General features: G+C 35.7%; 1 protein-coding gene across 3 annotated transcripts in view; it reads right to left on the bottom strand.

The window, feature by feature from the left end:
* LOC131437165 (LIM/homeobox protein Lhx9-like) overlaps positions 1-13,386 on the bottom strand; it is a 301,131-nt gene extending 287,745 nt beyond the window's left edge. For 2 of the 3 annotated variants that reach the window (XM_058606334.1, XM_058606333.1), the window contains exon 1: positions 12,855-13,383. The gene's annotated coding sequence lies outside the window, so the exon portion shown is untranslated. Of the gene's footprint in view, positions 1-12,854 lie in introns of all 3 variants that reach the window. The other variant, XM_058606335.1, reaches the window with a different exon arrangement.
* Positions 13,387-21,660: the final 8,274 nt, after the last annotated feature.

Genomic DNA, 21,660 nt, shown 5'->3' on the forward strand with positions numbered 1-21,660 from the left:
ATATTGACGGAGCTAGGGTGGTTCTATTGATTTTTATTTTATTTGATTTTTGAAGAAACTGCTTCTCCGAAAAATTTGAAAAAAATCAGGCATGTTTAAGGCATTATGAGGATGCTTTACAATTTTTTTCAAAATTTTTGAAAATGTATTTCTTTTATTAAAAAATACTAGAAAATTTTGAAACATATTTTTTCCCTCTTCCAATTTTTGCACCACCCTGGATTTTTCAGTGATAAATAAAGAATTTTTGGACATGTTAAAATGGTATGTTTTCATATTTTTTAAAAATGTGGACGACCAAAATATTTAATTTTTTCTAAAAAATCAATAACAGTCGACCATGCGTTCCCATCAAATTCTGAGAGAAGGAAACGCATGGTGCTTTATCTTTGCAGTTTCTAGTAGTAGTCGACCATGCGTTCCCATAAAGTTCTCTTAAAACGGAAACGCATGGTGCTTTGTTCTAGTAGTTTATGATGCAACTCAAGCGCAGGGCTTAGAAATCAAAGTAACGAAAAGAAGGAAATGAGTATCAACCTTTGCATAATACATACACGATCATACTTCGGGTACAACCTAGAAAGCTACAAAGCGAAAACTTACTGGTATGTGGTTTATATATGAATGGTAGTAATATATGAACGTTGCGAGTATCATACATATGCAGTTCGGTTACGGCAGTCAAGAACTACAGCGAGTGACTGTATATAATTCGATGATTCGATAGTGTTTCATGAAATGGTCAAATCGTTTTGCACTGTTGGGTCTCGTACAACGCGGTTTTCTTTTTGCCAGCTCTGTACATTTCACTGAATACATAGCGAGTTGAAACAGCAGTGAATTTATTTTTTTCTTTTTTATATTGGTGTCAAACAAAAGTGGCCACTGATGAAGGTTGGAATCGATTTCTTAGAATTGTTTTTCCATAAATACGTAGCACCACTTTCACATAGAATTCTTATCCTAATATAATACTAATTATAGTCACATCAATTTGAGTTTAATAAAGCATATTCCTCTTATTTTTTAAATATCATATTATTTAAACCAAACGATGAACTGCTATAAATTTTAAAATAAGCTGAAATTTTTATACATTTTGTGGTTGATTTCATAACCCACTTGGAGTTTTTTTCATCAGCACATCATTTTTAATAAAATTTTGCTATTGGATGAACTAATGGACGCAGTAGGAGTCAGAACTAAGACTCAAAAGGGTCAATTATTAAATTGAAACTTCAATTGTCTTTATGAAATGATTAAGAAGTTTCATGTAAGAAAGGTCACGAAAAAATTTCTGAAAATTATTGACTGTATTTTTCATTTAAATAGGAGATGGGATAAAAATATTATAAAAATACATTGCTGTTTCAATGCACACATTTTCTCTCTGATTCTTTTCGTTTATTCTATAGAATTATCATCGTCACTTGGTAGCTGTTCTGATTTAAGCATTTCTGACAATATTTTCGCCGGTCTCACAATTCTGGATAAAAACCGAACATAAGGAAAGGTAGTGAATAATGGCGGCCTCGTGTGAACAGCAACCAACAGTTCTATTGCCAATAACGCATTCACAGCAACGGCGCTGGATTCCCAAATATCCAGTCGAATTTGTAGTGTACTCGATATAGTACTTGTAAGCTTTTAAAATTGAGACTTATTACCGGCCCGAATAGCTTTTTTGTGATCTGTGTGTCTCAATTGGGTCATCTCGTGATAAAGCTTTAAATCCAAAATTACTTGGCAGAACATCCTTTTCAAAAGCTTCTGTTCCAGAGCTACTATATTCCGATACTTGTTGCACTCGTTCCAATCCAAGGATTGATAATATTATCTTATTAGAACTTCCCGTTCGCAATTTGAACAAAAATACGAATAAATCTTTCTCATTTACACCAGCATATCACGAAGCTCAATGATATTTGACCATATTAAACCTGTAAAAACCTGGAAGCGTTCCTCTGAGAGTGAAAATCACTTACTGAGTTAATTATGTATTCTCAGATATTTTCTGGAAAATATGGAGCTTTCTACACAATATACCCAAAAATTAAAGAGATCGATTCTCGAGTTTTTTAATAGACATGGTCGATAAATGCTTGATTTGAAATTATGCAAAGGTTATAACTCAAAAATGAAAAATAACGCATCACTATTTTTTTATATCTGTTGTTGTTTCAAATTTTAGAATAAATAAAAAAATATACAGCGCTCTCAGTCTACAAACCATGAAAACCATCATAAAGATATTCGATCGAAGTTTTCAAACACAAAACTCCAACTTTATCTTTATTATACATTTTTCCAGAAAACTGTACACATCCCTCGATAACATATCTTTATGATAACTTTTGACACTGTAATGAAATTTTCATTCTTTCTTTCATTATTCTTTCTTTACATCCATCAGCAACACGTAAAAAACTGACACTCGCTCTAGTTCTTGACTGCCATAACCGAATTTCATATGTGTGATACTCGCGACGTTCATGTATTACTACCATTCATATATGAACCACATACCAGTAAGTTCTCGCTTTGTAGCTTTCTAGGTTGTACCCGAAGTATGATCGTGTATGTATTATGCGAAGGTTGATACTCATTTCCTTCTTTTCGTTACTTTGATTTCTAAGCCTTGCGCTTGAGTTGCATCATAAACTACTAGAACAAAGCACCATGCGTTTCCGTTTTAAGAGAACTTTATGGGAACGCATGGTCGACTACTACTAGAAACTGCTAAGATAAAGCACCATGCGTTTCCTTCTCTTAGAATTTAATGGGAACGCATGGTCGACTGTTATTAAATTTTTAGAAAAAATCAAATATTTTGGTCGTCCACATTTTTAAAAAATATGGAAACATACCACTTGAACATGTTAAAAAATTCTTTATTTATCACTAAAAAATCCAGGGTGGTGCAAAAATTGGAAGAGAGAAAAAAAACCTGTTTTAATCCACCTAGTGGTGTAATGATGCCTTTCTCATATCAATCATACTATCGTATATAATACTGTAGTATTCTTCACAATAATTTTCTTCGATTCTTAAAAGAATAACCGAAATCGGTTTGTTTGACCGTCTACTGATAAAAACTATCAATTGGAAAAGATTTGAGGTCGATTTAGAAAATTGTTTAAGATTTTTCCCCATTTTCAGAGATGGTATACAATTTTAACCCACTTTACTCTATATTTCCGGATCCGGAAGTCGGATCCGCATGAAATTCAGGAATTGCGCATGTTACCACAGGACCTTTCATTTGAACCTAAGTTTGTAAAAATCGGTCGCGCCATCTATGAGAAATGTTTGAAAACATGTTTTCTTATTTTTGCTCATTTTACCCCATAACTCCCGAACCGGAAGTCGGATCCAAATAATATTCAGGAATTTTTTATGGGACCTCAAGACCTTTCATTTGAATCTGCGTTTGTGAAAATCGGTTCAGCCATCTCTGAGGAAAAAAATAATGCATTAATTTTCACAATTGTTTGCACATTTTACCCCATAATTCCGGATCCGGAAGTCGGATTCGCATGAAATTCAGGAATTATGCATGAGACCACAGGACCTTTCATTTGAATCTGAGTTTGTGAAAATCGGTCGCTCCATTCATGAGGAAAATTAGAACACATATTTTCTTTTTTTGCACATTTTACCCCATAAATCCCGAACCGGAAGTCGGATCCAAATAATATTCAGGAATTTTGTATGAGACCACAAGACCTTTCATTTGAACCTAAGTTTGTGAAAATCGGTTCAGCCATCTCTGAGAAAAGTTAGGGCACTTATTTTCACATTTTTTGCACATTTTACCCCATAATTCCGGAACCGGAAGTCGGATCCAAATAATATTCAGGAATTTTGTATGGGACCACAAGACCTTTCATTTGAATCTAAGTTTGTGAAAATCGGTTCAGCCATCTCCGAGAAAAGTTAGTGCAAAAAAACGTTACATACACACATACGCACATACACACACACTAGAGATGGTCGGGTATCGGGTATTTTACCCGAAACCCGACCCGTACCCGTACCCGACGGGTTTTTGGTCGGGTACGGGTAAAAATTTTTATTTTCGATCGGGTACGGGTCGGGTACGGGTAAAAAAAATTTACTGCTTACTCGGGTACGGGTCGGGTCGGGTAAAAAATGTTTACTTTCTCTTTTGTGAATATCTCCTTAATTTTCACGTGTACCTACAAAGTACCTACAAATGTTCAAACTACTTACACTTGAAGGACTCACAGTTCACTATTTTCAAAATTGAATTTTTCACACCGGGAATACACGTGAATTATTCGATGTTTGGTCAATTCACGTAAACGAACCGATGATACTCTATCAATTTTAGGGGATGTTCGTGATTTTTCAAGTGATTCTAATGTGAATTTTTATTTGTGTGTCAAGATAATGAGCACGCTTACTTGTGGTTCTAAAGAATTGGATCAAAAGTCGCACTGTTTCGTAAAAACCATACCTACCAAAAATTGAATAGAATGGGTATTACGACATTTTGGATAAATATGCTTCTTGAAAAATTTGAGTAGATATTACTCCCTTTTGTTGACATTTGTAAATGAGTATAAAGTACCAAAGACATTGGAAATCTATTTATGCTTCACAGTGTATTTATATCACAAACGAATTTCCAGACATGACAGTCACGATCTTTTTTTGGCGCACATCTACGGTCCTCCGTGAAACTGGCACCAATGGTGATAAATTGGTTGCACTGCTGAGTTCCCATCATCGCATTCATAATGCCAATGTCAAACCGTGAGAACCCTTTCGATACGTTAGCTCATTTGTATATATTGAGATTTCATGGCACACTTTGGTCGAAATGATAACAATGCAATTAATCTCGCGCTCCACCAAGCGGTGAGTGCGGTCATTTCAGAAGACCGGGAACGGACCAGATTTTTATTTAATACTAGCTGAATTACCCGGCGTTGCTCGGAAATGTTTCGTGAAGGGAAGACCGAAAAAACTTCTCGAAGTTGTCCTGCTTAGTGAAATACTCTTGTAGTGAAACATAACTTAGACGGAAACCCGATCGAACAATACTCCGTTCATGTTCAAATTGCGAATGATCAGTGCCCCATCTCAGATCTCTCAATAATCATAAATTTCATTTCTCGACAAACCTCATTTAGTTGCTAGAAATTTGTCAGTGAACGTACTACAGATCTCCTTCATGATTACCCTGAGTAGTGTAGTAAGTATCTATGCTTTTCAAAAAATATCGATTCCCACCTTTGGTACATGTGCCAAACTTGATGGCAATTCGTTTAGTTGTTTTGTAGTTATGCTGAGATTTGAATAAACTCACGTTCATAAACAGACAAAGACTATTTTCCCTTAGTTCTTTGAATTCCCCGCAAAATGGAACCAGAACTTTTAAAATTATTTAAAGAAAAATACGACCTTGAAATTCTTGCCACTCTCTTGTTTTATAAAAAATGGGAGAATAAAATTTATTTTCAAAAACCCTCCTTCTAGTCTAAATGTCGATTCTCTAAGTTGCGCAAAAAGTATCTATGGTCTTCAAAAAGTATCGATTCTCGTCAAATTAAATAAATTTTTTCATGACCCCTGTTAAGGATAGTTGCTACGCTCTCTCCCTTAAAAATACCCTTAAAACTATCTCTGAAGAACAAAAAGCACCTATGCCAAGTGTGATAGCAATCCGTTCAGTAGTGTCGGAGCTATGCCGTTACATCCCCCTTTTTAAATGCACTTGCTACATCCACTCCCCATATCTATCATATCTAAGGTATTGAAAATGTTTGCATGATCTTCAAAAATTATCGATTCTTGTCAAATTTTTGAATTTTTTTTCATGCCTCCTCCTGTTAATGATAATTGCTACGCTTCCTCCCCTATAATAATACCTTTATGACTATTTCTGAAGAGCAAGAAATAACTGTACCAAATTTTATAGCAATTCGTGCAATAGTTCCGGAATTATGCCGTTACAAACATTACACTCCTTTTTAGAGGCACTTACTACAGCCTCTCTCCACAGAATATCATTATAATCTTATCTAAGTTGTGCAAAAGTGTCTTCAAAAAGTACCGATTTTTGTCAAATTAGATAATATTTTAATGACCACCTTTGTTAAGGACACTTCCCACGCTCCCTTCCCCCATGGAAATATTTTTATGACCATCTTTGAAGAGCAAGAAGTACATGTACCAGGTTTGATAGCAATCCGTTAAATAGTTTTGAAGTTATGCCATTACAAACATTACAGCCTTCTTTTAAAGGCACTTGCTGCATCCATCCCTCATTAAATTATATCTACGGTATTCAAAATGTTTCTAAGATCTTCAAAAAATATCGGTTTTCATCAAGTTACATGAATTTTTTCATGACCCCTCCTTAGTTATGACACTTGCTACGCTCCATCTCCCCATAAAAATACGCTTATGACCATCTCTGAAGAGCAAGAAGTACATGTGCCAAGTTTGATAGCAATCCGTTCAGTAATTCCAGAGTTATGTCATTACAAACATTACACCCCCCTTTTTAAAGGCACTTACTACATCCACCCCCCATATAATCATATCTAATACATGCAAAATGTTTCTATGGTCTTAAAAAAGTATCTATTCTCGTCAAATTAGTCAATTTTTTTCATGACCTCCCCCTGTTAAGAACACTTAATACGCTCCCTCCCCCATTAAAATATCCTTATGGCCATCACAGAAGAGCAAGAAGTATCTGTGCCACGTTTGGTGGCAATCCGTTCAGTAGTTTCGGAATTATGCCGTTTTAAACACTACACCCCCCTATTTAAAGACACTTGCTACATCCACCCCCCATATAGTCATATCTAAGGTATGCAAAATGTTTCTACGGTCTTCAAAACGTATCGACTCTTGTCAAGTTATATGAATTTTTTCATGACCCCCCCTTGGTAATGACACGTGCTACGCTCCCTCCCATATAAATATACTCCCTAAACCATCTCTGAAATACAAGAAGTACCTGTGCCAAGTTTGGTGGCAATCCGTTCAGTAGTTCCGAAGTTATCGCGTTACAAACATACAAACTTACATCCATTTTTATATATATAGATTTGTAAGCACATACATGTCTTTATTATTTGTCTTTGTTTATATGTTTAAATGTAAACAAGCATTTTAATGTATTTTACTGACAAACTAGAGCCTGATACGCTCTATCTAGCTCGCTATCTAAAACACTTTATTTTTTCCATCCTGAATTTTGGTAAACTTTTTACTACTCATTCGGGACGGGTACGGGTACAGGTAATTTTTAATCGGGTACGGGTCGGGTACGGGTAAAATTTTTTATTTTTTATCGGGTACGGGTCGGGTACGGGTAATTATTATTATTGATCGGGTACGGGTAATTTTTTAAATTTTTAATCGGGTACGGGTCGGGTACGGATAATTTTTTTTGCTGATCACTCGGGTACGGGTCGGGTTCGGGTATAAGAATTTCTATACCCGACCATCTCTAACACACACATACACACACACAGACATTTTGCGTACTCGACGAACTGAGTCGAATGGTATATGACACTCGGCCCTCCGGGCCTCGGTTCAAAAGTCGGTTTTCACAGTGATTGCATAACCTTTCTATATGAGAAAGGCAAAAATGTTTCAAAATTTTCTAGTATTTTTTAATAAAAGAAATACATTTTCAAAAATTTTGAAAAAAGTTGTAAAGCATCCCCATAATGCCTTAAACATGCCTGATTTTTTTCAAATTTTTCGGAGAAGCAGTTTCTTCAAAAATCAAATAAAATAAAAATCAATAGAACCACCCTAGCTCCGTCAATATGGCAGTAAAAGGGTTGAAACTTTGAGAAAATAGTTTACAGTCTATGACCTTTCGAATGTTATATAACAATATGAATTCCCTTTGGAGACAGATTTTACATGCTTATCCTGCTATAGCCTTTGCTTTCATTCTCAGAAGCCAATCATGCGAAGGCGAAGAGCTTTAGATGCTCTCACAAAAACTCGTTCGCGCATTCATGTACCGCGGCAGAAGTGAGTGTACAACTAATCTTTTTGAGATCAGTTGATCAGTGATTTTTGAAACACAGCAATCAAAATCAATGCTGATCTTCCGTCACACGTAATCGGTAGTGATTTTGAGCTACTATTATCACCGATTACTATAAGATCAAATAGACGATTCGATCAACTGGTTAATATTGCCCTATTTAGCTTGAATATTATACACAGAAGTAACAGGAGCGCCGCAGTAGGCGCAGTGTTGGAATTGGCGTAGCAAAATCCTGAGCTCCTGTTACTTCTGTGTATAATATTCAAGCTAAATAGGGTAATATTAACCAGCTGCGTAGCACGCTTTGTGATTGAACATGTTTTTCTTATCATTATAATTATTATTCATCGCAGCATGTATGTCAATATTAGTAGCTGTACTCCACCACGATGGTAATACTGAATAAATTTAAAATATGTCACGAAGCATGGAATTTCGATGCGACCGATGAAATAAACTCACCTAACTCACCTAAACCTAAAATTATTGATATCGGATAATCCATATTCGAGAAAATTGAGCGGTAGTCAGTTTTGATGTTTACGTCACTTATACCATTATATCACCGGAACCGTAAGTGATAGCCATTTGAGCTTCAAACCTGTTTAATGAACAGAGAGTAGCATTAAAACGAACCTAAATTTGTTGGAATGTTGATTCCGAATCGGACAGTAATACTGATTACGATGAAGACATTTTTAAATTCTTAGTAAAACCAAAATTTATCCAATAAAAAATCATTCGTTTCAAAATTCATTATAATATTTACAATATATATGTGATATGATAAGATAATACTATGATCCAAAAACGCTAAGAGAATGACAGTTTTGCCTTTCCCATATAGAAAGGTTATAATATCACTGTGAAAACCAACTTTGAACCGAGGCCCAGAGGGCCGAGTGTCATATACCATTCGACTCAGTTCGACGAGTACGCAAAATGTCTGTGTGTGCGTGTGAGCGTATATAACGTTTTTTTGCACTAACTTTTCTCGGAGATGGCTGAACCGATTTTCCCAAACTTAGATTCAAATGAAAGGCCTTGTGGTCTCATATAAAATTCCTGAATATTATTAGAATCCGACTTCCGGTTCCGGAGTTATGGGGTAAAATGTGCAAAAAATGAAAATATATGTTCTAACTTTTCTCATAAATGGCGCGACCGATTTTCACAAACTTAGGTTCAAATGAAAGGTCCTGTGGTCCCATACATAATTCCTGAATTTCATCCGAATCCGACTTTCGGTACGGAAATATAGGGTAAAGTGTGTTAAATATTTCATACCATCACTGAAAAGGGCGAAAACCCGTAAAAAGTTTTCTAAATCGACCTCAAATCTTCTCCAATTGATAGTTTTTATCAGTAGACGGTCAAACAAACCGATTTCGGGTTTTCTTTTAAGAATTGAAGAAAATTATTCAGAAGAATACCACAGTATTATATATGATAATATGATTGACATGAGAAAGGTTTTTATATCTATCTATTGATATGAAATTAACAGTGAAGGTGAAATGTAGCCGAAGTAAGTTAATAGGACAAAATCTCAATATTTATCGCAAAAGAATAGTAATGAAAATTAACAGGCCCTCACAATTAGATTCACACTATTATGTACCGTGCACTTTTATTCGTTTTATCCTTGAATTGACTTAAAAAACAGTACAAAATCCTTGTCGAACATATCCGTTTAACTAAAATAACAAAAAAAAAAAAAGATTGCAAAGTTTTGCGCTAAAAATGTGGCCGCTAAGATGATGAAAATGAATCATGATATGATTACTTTCTTTTGTTTTTATTCACTATTTAATTTAATAATTTTTTTAAAATACCTACTGTAATTTTATTTTTAATCACCATTTTTAAATAAAATACATACTGTAATTTTATTTAAAAATAGTGAATAAAAACAAAAGAAATAAATCATACCATGATTCATTTTCATCATCTTAGCGGCCACATTTTTAGCGCAAAACTTTGCATTCTTTTTTTGTTTTTGTTATTTTAGTTAAACGGATATGTTCGACAAAGATTTTGGTTCAGCGTGATTTTTCTTTTTGGTGGAGACAGTTTGTTGGTTATTGTTTCAAACGAATAAATGTTATCGAAACTCTCTAATCAAGATTGAACAATGAAAATTCCATGGTGAAAATGAGGAAAAGAATATTTATATTCGCTACATGTTGCCACAGTTCTCTCTGACGTTTTGTATTTCGGAAAATCGTAATTCGATGCGACATAAATTTGTATTTATTTTTCGATGTAAAAATTCCATGCATTTCAATCGGAAAATATAGTACAAACTAAGAAACATAACATTTCATTGAAAAGGCGAGTATTGTAACAGATATAACTGAAGAACGTGAATACAAATAAAACTGTAATGGTTTTTTCACACTTACGAATATTGAATTGTTCGTGATAGTTGTTTGATTGTGTAAGTTTAGTCAATTTTAGTGCTTTCAGAATCGTAGCGATTCATGAATTCTAAAGTGCGACATTTTGATGATAAACATATTCTGCCACCTATTTAATAACGCATATCAAATGGGAGCAAAACATTCAAGGAACAATTTTATACTAGTAGTAGTTATATTCAGTGGAGAAAAACTGGACAGTTTTTGCGTATATTGTAAGGTTTCTAAAAAAGAAATGAATGGAATGGAATTTATCCGATGTTTTCACTTTTTTACTTTCATTTATTTATCTACACCAGCACCCAAATTCTGGACCAGGATTCAGGAACTGTAACTGAATTCAAGAACTTAATTCGTATCCTAGATCAATCTCAGAATTCAGTTTTCAAATCCAGATCAACAATTCAGTTCATGAATTTAGCTCTAAAATTTTGGAACTGATATGTGTCTGATTACCTCAAAACCTTGGTCCGGGTGCGAAAAAAACAAGCGAGCGCGATGAGTTTTTATGTGGAACACATCTTTATTTTCTATATAGGGGTGCACATCAGAAACTCAAGGAAAAATACATGTAGAAATGTGGTCAGGTTTTAAACTCTTACAGCTCAGTCTATTTGGATCAATTACTGATATTATTTCATCGTTTGAATGGAAATATTTTTAGGTTTCGATTAGAATGTATCCAGTCACGTATTTTCAATTATAAATGATTGAAATTTTGATTAGTAGCGAACAGTGTCCTTTTTGTTTGCTAAAAATCTCCGGCATATCGGATTTCCCTGCCATAGACGACGGTTTTGAAGGAGTAAGCGATATATCTATGGGAAAGTATCGCTCTGATTGGTCAATCGATGCAAAAGCGAAGCTGTTGGAAGCACGCGAATCTATAAATAGAAGTTAAATTATAGCTAACGTTTCAGTCCTACGCGTAGCATGTTAGAGGTAGGTTGTTGCTAGATAGCAAGACAAAAAGTGCCATAAAACGATTTGAAGCTTTAATTGATATGCTCTGATCTTGTGTCATGCAATCTCGGATGAAATTCCATGTTATGTCGTTTCGCCTGAGAAATTGACAACCCAGAGTAAATTTTGAGTGCTTAAGATTGATTTCTAAATTATATAAGATGAACTCGATTGATAATGAGGAAAAGTTTATCGCTTCAATCGAAATCGCAGAAACTTGGCGAAGAGAAGCTTGAATATCAAAACCCGTATTGCAAGTATGAACAAAGATATGATTGCATACATTTGGAATATTGGTGTAATTTCGTTGGTATAAAAAAAATACAAATCAAGACAAGCAATGTTCGGTGTTGGTTCCTAATCAAGATCTATCTAAGCAGACTCTCAAAAGTGTGACGATTGATTGAACTGTTTGATTGTAAATCATTAGAAATTTTGGTTGCCTTGTTCCACATCAATAGCTCGAACAACCCCATGGAGCTGATCCTTGTAGTTTTTCTCATTGTTTACGAAAGTTTAAAAAGACTCAATTTTTGTGCTGTTTATGGTTATCGCCCACCATTGAAGATTCAATAATAAATTGTTGATCATATTTCTGAAGACATGAATAAAGAATTATGTTTTTGCGATTAATACAACTCGAGATACTCACGATTAATTCATTCACAAGGTGAATTTTGAAAAGGCGTTCCATAATTCCGTATTCACGTCAAAAACAACATTACATAGCATTTGGGTCGAAAATACAGTACGGATACAAGCGTTATTTATGCAGTGTAAACTCATCTGGTGAACATCTTTTTGGAGGATTTTACCCGAAAGTAGAACGGTTTCTGATGTTTCTGGCACGCAACTAATAGCGTCAAAACACTGTTCAAAGGTTCAGTTCTGTCAAATCCACAAACGCGACCATATTTCATCCTTTACAGTGTCGTACTGGATCTAGAAACGTAAATACGCATCATGTTTTTGCTTTGACTCTGATTAAACTTAAACTGTGACTTATGTCCGTATTATGCAAAATTTTATCATAAATTGCTGAACATATTTTCTATGGCATGCAGCAAAAATGAAGCTTTTACGTTTATTTTTAAAAGGCACTCCTATCTACGCAAAAAAACCACCTAAGTATAAACATTTAGAGTTTTGACCGGTTCCTTTCTACGGTACCAAGGAAATTGCTTGGTTTTGCATGAACGAATTTCACAGCTCAAACACGTTTGTCTTGAGAAATAAACTGTTCTGTTTGGATTGATATTATTTGTTTCTGGTCTGGAGAAAATCTTTTCTCTACGGCAATTCAATGTATTCTTAGGTTTTCAAACATTTCGGATGAAACCAGGAGTGAACGATAAGTAGTTTTTATTCTTTGTTACATATTTACCAATGCTTTTGAAACAAATATTAATTATACTTACACGCTTAACCAGTACAGGATGTTTGAAATCTCACAAAAATATCTGTTCACAACAATTTGTCCGAATCACCAGCAGAGCACAGTGCAGCTTTCTGATCCACTAACTTATTTACACAATTAGTACGCATCACATGTACAAAATAACAATCAGTAAGAATTCCCTCTATCGAATCGCGATTCTTCCTCTCACTCGATTGATTCCGATATCCGCCGAACGTCTACGAAATCTTCAATTTCATGCCAATTTTCCACTCTTCCACTTAATACCAATCAAGCGGTTCAATCCACCAAAAGCGACCATCTATCACACCGCACTAATATCACTTAGTTTATTATGCTCTCCCGCTTTCTTCTGTGTCTGACAACGTCCTTCCCATTGACTCTGCACTGCAGCAAGGCAGACACAAATCACTTTCTGAGTCCACCGCCTCAAACACTCCAACAACAGACTGAAGGTGAACGCCGCGAAACAGTAGCAAAATGCAAACACATCCTTTCAACTCGTAGCCCGCACTTTAAGTGACGGGACGAATTTTGGTCCGCGAGCATCAGACACTCGTCACCGTCGGATTGAGAAACCGAGCATTCCGAGATGAAGCATACTCCAGCCGAAGCAATTCCTTCGGTTGCGCAGAATGTCCGTTCTCTCCGGAATGCTCATACGGATGCGAATGAAAAAATCAAAACAGAGAGCAAAAGCCCGAATACAACATCCGCTCTCTGCTCTGACTTGTACGGATAGAACAAAAATTGATGAGATCCTGCCTCAATCATTTCACTCCCACGCCTCGCTCCCATCCCTTTTACAGACCATAACCATCGACATAATCGTAATTGGATGAATATTGCCGTGTTTATGCCTTCCCGCCCGATCGTTGTTCGCCCCTCTCTGGCGAACCTCCTTCGTCTGAATGGAGGCGGTGGGTGGCAAACGAACGTTCACGTGCTGCTCTCTCAGGGATTGATAGTGGTTTTCACGCCAGGTACTCTCGCTTGGGTGGGGTTGTGTACTTCGTGGGTGCTGCAGCACATAAGTGAGAAGCGAAGAACAGGGATCAAAACAAAAATGCATATAGTGTTGCTAACATAAGCAGAGAGCTGAGCTGTTGCGTAGTGGTTGTATTTGAGAGTTTACTTTTCGACGGTCAATAGCTACATGTTAGAATGTGAACTGTGCCATCCAGAGTTGGCAGATTTCAGTTATATCGTTGAGTTCGGTGATTGCCGTTCGCTTGTCGGTAGGATGGGTTTTCACGACAATTATACATTTCGTCATTCAATGAATCGATATTCTATTCTTCCAAAAAATGTTTTTCTGTGTTAATATTCTGCTCCATTGGCTGCCGAAACAAGCAGATTGATTAGAAAATCATGAAACCAATCATTTTAACTTCTCATGAAACCATGAGCAAAAAGTCTTCTCCCATGAAAATTAATCATGATCCGAAAATGCGTTACTTGAGAAATGTATTTCTTTTAAAGCTCGTAACTCCAATTTTCTATCTGGATATCACTTTGAACCCTCTGTCTCAAGTGATGTGATGGATTGTTTAATAGATTAATGGTAAGACAAAAAGCAGACATTGAAAAGCATGAATTACTGAGAATTTTTACTTGATCCAGAGGCATATTCAGTTTATAATTGTGTTCGTTTACTCACCGGCTGACAGAGAATTGACAACATAAAGATAATGAACCGAAAATTAACATCATAAGTTTTACATTTTGTATGAATTTATCTGAATGTATTCTTACATATTCGATATGACTGTTGTTAAAATAATATTCCGAGAGATAACGTAAACCGAAAAATAATTTCGACTGTAAATTAGGAGCACCATCTAACGAAAATAAGTTTATTTTTGTTCAACAAGTTTGATTAATTTGTTTCATAGATATAAGAACACAAGCTGTGTTAATTCACCTAAATATTTCAAATAAGACGATTTTGCAAACGATGTTTTAAAAAAAACAAAAAAGGAAAAATCGATCCGCGGTATTTGCAAGAATTCAACATAGAGTATCTTTTTAAGAGGTTTGATTCACACGTGTATTTTCATGCAGTTCGTTTATGTTTTCCAAATTCTGAAACAAAAAATCAAATATGGAGCAATGAACGCAAGTAAACACGTTATTTTAGGTTTCGTGGTTGTTCAAAAACATATTCAAATTGTTGATGCTTCAGATTAAAAGAAATTCGTTGTGCTTTTCACTGTTTTGCTATTCAAATGTACATTATTTGAGACATTAGTTGAATTGGATAAACAATACGCCACACACTTTCACACCATTCCATTTAATTCATACTTAAAATCTTCATATTTGAAAACATAACGCCTGAACAACGTCAAATGCGTTACGCTAAATTTCAACGAAATCAGTCCAAATGGATCATGATCCGAGAACTTTTAATCATGGTGTATTATCGTAACATGAAAATATACTATTTTCCCCAAATCATGACTCGTTTTGCTCATTTCTTGAAGCGGTATTTTGCCCGTGTAGTGGTCGAAGGGATGGAAAGAAACCCGATCATCAAGCAGTAACAAGTTTATAACAAAAAAACTTTTTTCGTATATAGTACTAATATAAGTCTGGTTTTGTTAGTAATCAAATTAACAAAATTTTCTAACAAGTATTAAAAAGAGAAATAATTTAGATACGATATATTGATCGGGAAACAACGTTAGCAGCTTCAAATTACTGGTGAGAATACACCAAATGACCAAAATGGCTTTTGAGATATATAACGAGTTTAGTTGAGATGCCTAGAACAAACCAATTTATCTTTTTCTAGAACAATCCAAAGTTTTATTGATTGTTGATTGTTGTTCAAAGTCCACGTAGTCTTATAATTTTTTTATTAAAAATATTAACTGCGAAGTTCAGTCGATCCAACCGGAAAATAATTTCATTAGCTTAGCATTATCAAAGGCAAGATAGATACAAAAACCTGTTTTAATCCACCTAGTGGTATAATGATGTCTTTCTCATACTATTGTGGTATTCTGTTCAAAATGTTTTTCTTCGATTTTTAGAAGTAACCAAAGGATTGTTTGTGCATTACCTTGTATAACATACAGAATGAAACAGTACTTTGCTCGCGTAGGTTACTCTAAAGAAAGCGATGTTGGTTCACTATTATATGCACTTCCATTACCCGAACCCGAGAACCGGTATAATCGAAGTCGGTTCATAGGGCCACCAACTAACATGACGTACAAACTCTAATAGTTTTTATTCATTTTATTGTTGATTATTTAATACGATTTTGCCATCGTACTCTAAACGACGATTTAAATTTTTGTTGTATCCGAAAATACGCATTAATTTTCAGTTGGACCATAAGACTTTGACCCTAAGATTTGGAATAACGGTTTTGGGTCCAGTTTAGAAATTTTTTTATGGTTTTTGTTTCGCCAGTTTAGTCGGATTCAGGAATTCCATATGAGACCATCAGACTTTTGATATGAATTTAAGTTTGTAAATATCGGTCACACCATCGCTGAGAAAAGGGTAGCCGGAATCGGTTTGTTCAGTTGCCTACTGAAAATGGCTCTCGATTTGTGTTGTTTTGAGATTAGTTTAGAACTTTTTTTTACGTATTTTGTTTCGCCGGTTTAAGTGACGGTGTACAACATTTTACACACTGTACCCTATAACTCCGGAACCGGAATTCGGATCTGGATGAAATTCAAGAATTTTATATGAGACCGCAAGACCTTCTTGGTTTGTCAAAATCGGTTCAGCCATCTCCGAGAAAACCTAGTGAGATAATTTGACACACACCCACACACACACACACACACACACACACACACACACACACACACACACACACACACACACACACACACACACACACACACACACACACACACACACACACACACACACACACACACACACACACACACACACACACACACACACACACACACACACACACACACACACACACACACACACACACACACACACACGCATACACACACACATTAAATGGAATGGTGTGTTTAATGTCTCAAATGATGTACATTTGAATAGCAAAACAATGAAAAGCACTTCTTCAAATCAGAATCATTAACAATCAAAATATTATTTTTTTGAAAAACGGCAACGTCTAAAATAACGTGTTTACTTGAGATCATTGCTCCAGTTTTGATTTTGTGTTTCAGAATTTAAGCACTTAAACGAACTGCCTGAAAAAACACGTGTGAATCGAGTCTCTTAAAAATGAACTGTATGTCGAATTCTTGCTTGTTTTGTTATATCTATGAAACAAATTAAAGTGGTTTTGTTAGATGGTGTTACAAACTAACAATCGAGTTTATTTTTTGGTTTACGCATGCTCTCGGAATAATAATATAACTACAACGGTCACCTCAAATATGTAAGAATACATTCAAACAAAATGTAACATTGATGTTTGTCAAATGGAAAACGTAGTCGTACTTAGTCTCATATGATGTCAATTTTCGGTTCATTATCTTTATGTTGTCAATTCTCTATCACCCGGTGGGTAAAACAACACGATTGTTAAATGAATATGCTTCAGAATCAAGTAAACATTTTCAGTAGTTCTAGCTTTTCAATGTCTGCTTTTTGCCTTATCATTGGTCTATTAAGCAATCAATCACATCACTTGAGGCAGAGGGTTTAAAGTGATATCCGGGTAGAAAATTGGAGTTACGAGCTTTGAAAGAAATACATTCCTCAAGTAACGCATTTTCGAACCATGATTAATTTTCATGGGAGAAGAGCTATTGTTCATGGTTTCATGAGAAGTTAAAATTATTGGTTTCATGATTTTTCAATCATGACAGCAGTAACGGATTTCTTTCCGTGTAAGTGTTTCGTAAATCAATGTTAGCAGTCGAGAGCGATATCTAGATGATACCCTTTTTGTTGGAACGGTGTTCATAGGATATTCAAAAACAATTGGAGATCATACTTGTATAAAAGTGATGGCGTCAAATTTTCCAATGTTTCACTCTCATACCGCTTATGAGGCACCAAGTTATGATTCTTTCGATATCAATCTGTAGAGTACAAAAGACCACTATACACGACTTTAGAAGATCTAAGTCTGTCACAGAGATCGTTGAAGAAAAGTACAACAGCCTGTCATTTTACGAGTTTTCGAAGGATGGATTATTCAAATGTTTTTATTGAAAGAATAGAACCAGTTGAAGTTTTACGGTAAAATATTCTTTTTGATTCTGATCAAAACCAATGAAGGTGTAAAATGGCGATCTCTTGCATACAAATCGTATTAGATTAGATGTTAGGACAAATGTATGATTCGGTGAAATGGCATTCGGGATTTGAGTGTCCTAAGAATGGAAGGGTGTGATTATAAAAAGGGGTCCAATAAACAGTAAAACTGCCAGAAAAGTTCCAGAAGCGTCCAAACATGGCAATGTTGCTAAACAGTTCACGGGGGCAGTGCAGAAATCCATGAAGCGCGCCCGGGAACTTTACACGATGTTGCGTACTAAGTCGAGATGGACAACAAAGCTTACGTCAAGGACGACTTCCGTTCACTACCGTTGCCAACTTACATCGTTGTCAAGTATAGTTTCGAATTCCGATGGATGTTCGAGAGAACAAATTATCGAAATTTGGATACAAGTTCCTTGTCTGGCATGCGATTTGTCACTTCCAAAACAATTAAAGCTGTGATTTACACGGAAGAGTGTCTTAAAAAGTCTCTTTCCATTCTTGGGCTAATCCAGCCTTCACTCGAAACATTTTGGAGAGGTATCGAGCTAATGGAGACAATTTTGTGCCCAAAAATAAGAACCCACAAAGTTCATCGAAACTTTGCCAATATCCCAACACCATCAAAATAGAACTAAAACTGAACAAAATTTAGGTAAAACAACAAAAATACTGATAAATTTTATGGGCGGAATGAAAAGGAAGGTGCGGATATTCGGATTGTGAAGCCGAATTACTTCAGCAACTTTTGAAAATTATAAATACTGTCCCAGAAAGTATTGACGCAACCAAAAACCGCTGCCATTTCGCAATGGTTCAGAATCTGTCAATTTTTATGGCTGCGTCCTGTTGTTTACACTTTTCTCTAACCACTGTGCAGTTGTTTATTCGTTTTCATTAGTTTGTTTCGAAATGCGTGGACTTTCAACAGAACAACGTCGCAAAATTGTGTACAAATGGTGCACAGAACGCGGACTGCCACTGAGAAAGATAGCAAAAATGGAAGGAGTAAGTGAAAAAGCCGTGCGAAATGCAATCAGGAAGTTCGGTGAGGATAACACCTTCTGTTGTCTTCTGGCAAGATCTTGCTTCTTTGTCACTTTCGTCCCAAAAGACATGAATCCACCAAATTGCCCACAACTTCGACCAATTGAGGAATTTTGAGCATTAACGGAGCATCTTAGGAAACATGTCTCGGCAGCCGAAACCATTCAACAGTTCGAAAAAGATTGGAAAAAAGTGTCAAAACTTGTCGCCAAGAAGTCTGTACGGAATTTAACGAGGAACGTTTGCAAGAAGGTGCGCCAGCTAGTCTACAATGGCTAAGTAGCGAATGTTGAGAATAATATTCTGTTGTTGTAGTATAATATTATCAGTATATCGAATAAAATGTTAATATCAAACACTTGTGAATTATTTACAGCAAAATCAAATTGCGTCTATTCTTTCTGGGACAGTCTTTAGTTCATTAGAAGTTTTTTAATTCACTGAAAATCACTGAAAATGAGTAGTGAGTTCCATTTTCATCGAACACACACTTTAAGTGTCTTGGAAAAACGAATTTCATATGTCACATGGACACAGCGTTACAGTTTCAACAAAATAACACATTTGAAACAGTCGCCAGAATTTCTTTGAAACTAAACTGAAACAAACAAACCGCTTTTCGAGTAGACTCTATCGTGTCCAAACATGGCAACACTTCTTGTCATATCTAGACACTACGCTCCCGTTTCTCGTCCTGCATCTCACATACACATGTCCGCATTACTAGCATCAATTTTCCGCTATCCAACAATTACTTCACCAGACTGCCGAGAATACCGAAACGAGTAGCACCAAACATTCCATGAAGTGATAGAATGCAAGAGAACGACAAAGAAGATAATAATTGCGCACTTTATTTACTCTTTACCAACCCAAATGCCAACTACACCTGCCATATTCCACTCAGCTACCAACTTTGCCTAGCCTATCCAAACGGATGTGATGAGAGAAAGAGCGAACGAGAGAGAGAGAGAGAGAGATAGAGCGGTAGCGGTTTTTACCGAGAGTATATCCGAACGATTGAACAACGAATGCCACACGAACCGAATAAGAAAACCGACCACATTTGATGCTGCGTATCATTGTAACTGTTATTGTTATTTTATTTCATCATCCACCGGCAATGGAAAATGATGCTTATTTAATATCAATTTGATGCAAAGAGGAAGTATTCTCTCATCGTGCAGACCACCCTCCAACCCAGGCAATCACAGCCAACTAGCCAGGAAGAGACTGGCACAATAGTCCTGTTTTTGCCGTATTTTGAGTTTTCTGTTTGTTTTTCTGCGTTGGAAGGAAATCGAAGACGAACCGGCCCCCGTTTCCTGGATTCGCGAGTCTGAGAATCTGGTTCGTTTCTATTTCTGCTTTGTTATTTATTTCATTATTGAAATTGTGTGATCTTATCAAACGCGTATGCTATTTCCATGCTTCCCCTAAGGCTGAGTTCGTCTGTTTTGTTTTTATGCGACTGTCGTTCGTCTGTTTCTCACCAGAAAGCACTTTTTCAGCTGTGATTGACTTTTGTTGCGAATAATCCGGAGGCAAAGTGATTATGATCATATCAATTCAATTACCACCATGAAGTGAATTTGCTAATAGAATTAATTGCATTTAAAGCAAATGACAGATTCTGTGTTTTGAACAGCTAGTATGAACTTTTTTGTTTTCAATTACCGGAATATTTTGCATAATGGTTTGATGAAATTATAAACAGTTAGCAAAAAATTTTGTTACAATAACAATTATTCTAGCACATAAAATCGTTTGTGAAACCGATTAAAAACCTGTTCTAATCCACCTAGTGGTGTCATGATGCCTTTCGAATATTGATCACATTATCATATATAATAAGGTGGTAGTCTTTAAAATAATTTTCTTCGATTCTTGAAAGAATAACCGAAATCGGTTTGTTTGCCCGTCTACTGATAAAAACTATCAATTGGAGAAGATTTGAGGTCGATTTATACATTTTTTTACGGTGATTCGCCCTTTTCAGTGATGGTATAAAACTTTTAACACACTTTACCCAATATTTCCAAATCCGGAACTCGGATTCAGATGAAATTTAAGAATTGCATATGTGACCATAGGACCTTTCATTTGAACTTAAGTTTGTGAAAATCGGTCGCGTCATCTATGAGAAAAGCTAGATAACATATTTTAATTTTTTTGCACATTTTACCTCATAACTCCGGAACCATAAGTCAAATCTAAGTTTGTGAAAATCGGTTCAGTCATCTCCGAAAAAAGTCGGTAAACTTTTATCCACAATTTTTTGCACATTTTACCCCATCATTCTGGAACTAGAAGTCGGATCCAAATATTATTCAGGAATTTTGTATGGGACCACAAAACCTTTCATTTAAATCTAAGTTTGTAAAAATCGGTTCAGCTATCTCCGAGAAAAGTTAGTGCAAAAAACGTTACATACACACATACATACACAGACATTTTGCGTACTCGACGAACTTAGTCGAATGGTATATGACACTCAGCCCTCCGGGTCTCGGTTCAAAATTCGGTTTTCACAGTGA

The sequence above is a fragment of the Malaya genurostris genome, chromosome 3, assembly GCF_030247185.1.
Source record: "Malaya genurostris strain Urasoe2022 chromosome 3, Malgen_1.1, whole genome shotgun sequence".
In the NCBI taxonomy this organism is placed as follows: domain Eukaryota; kingdom Metazoa; phylum Arthropoda; class Insecta; order Diptera; family Culicidae; genus Malaya; species Malaya genurostris.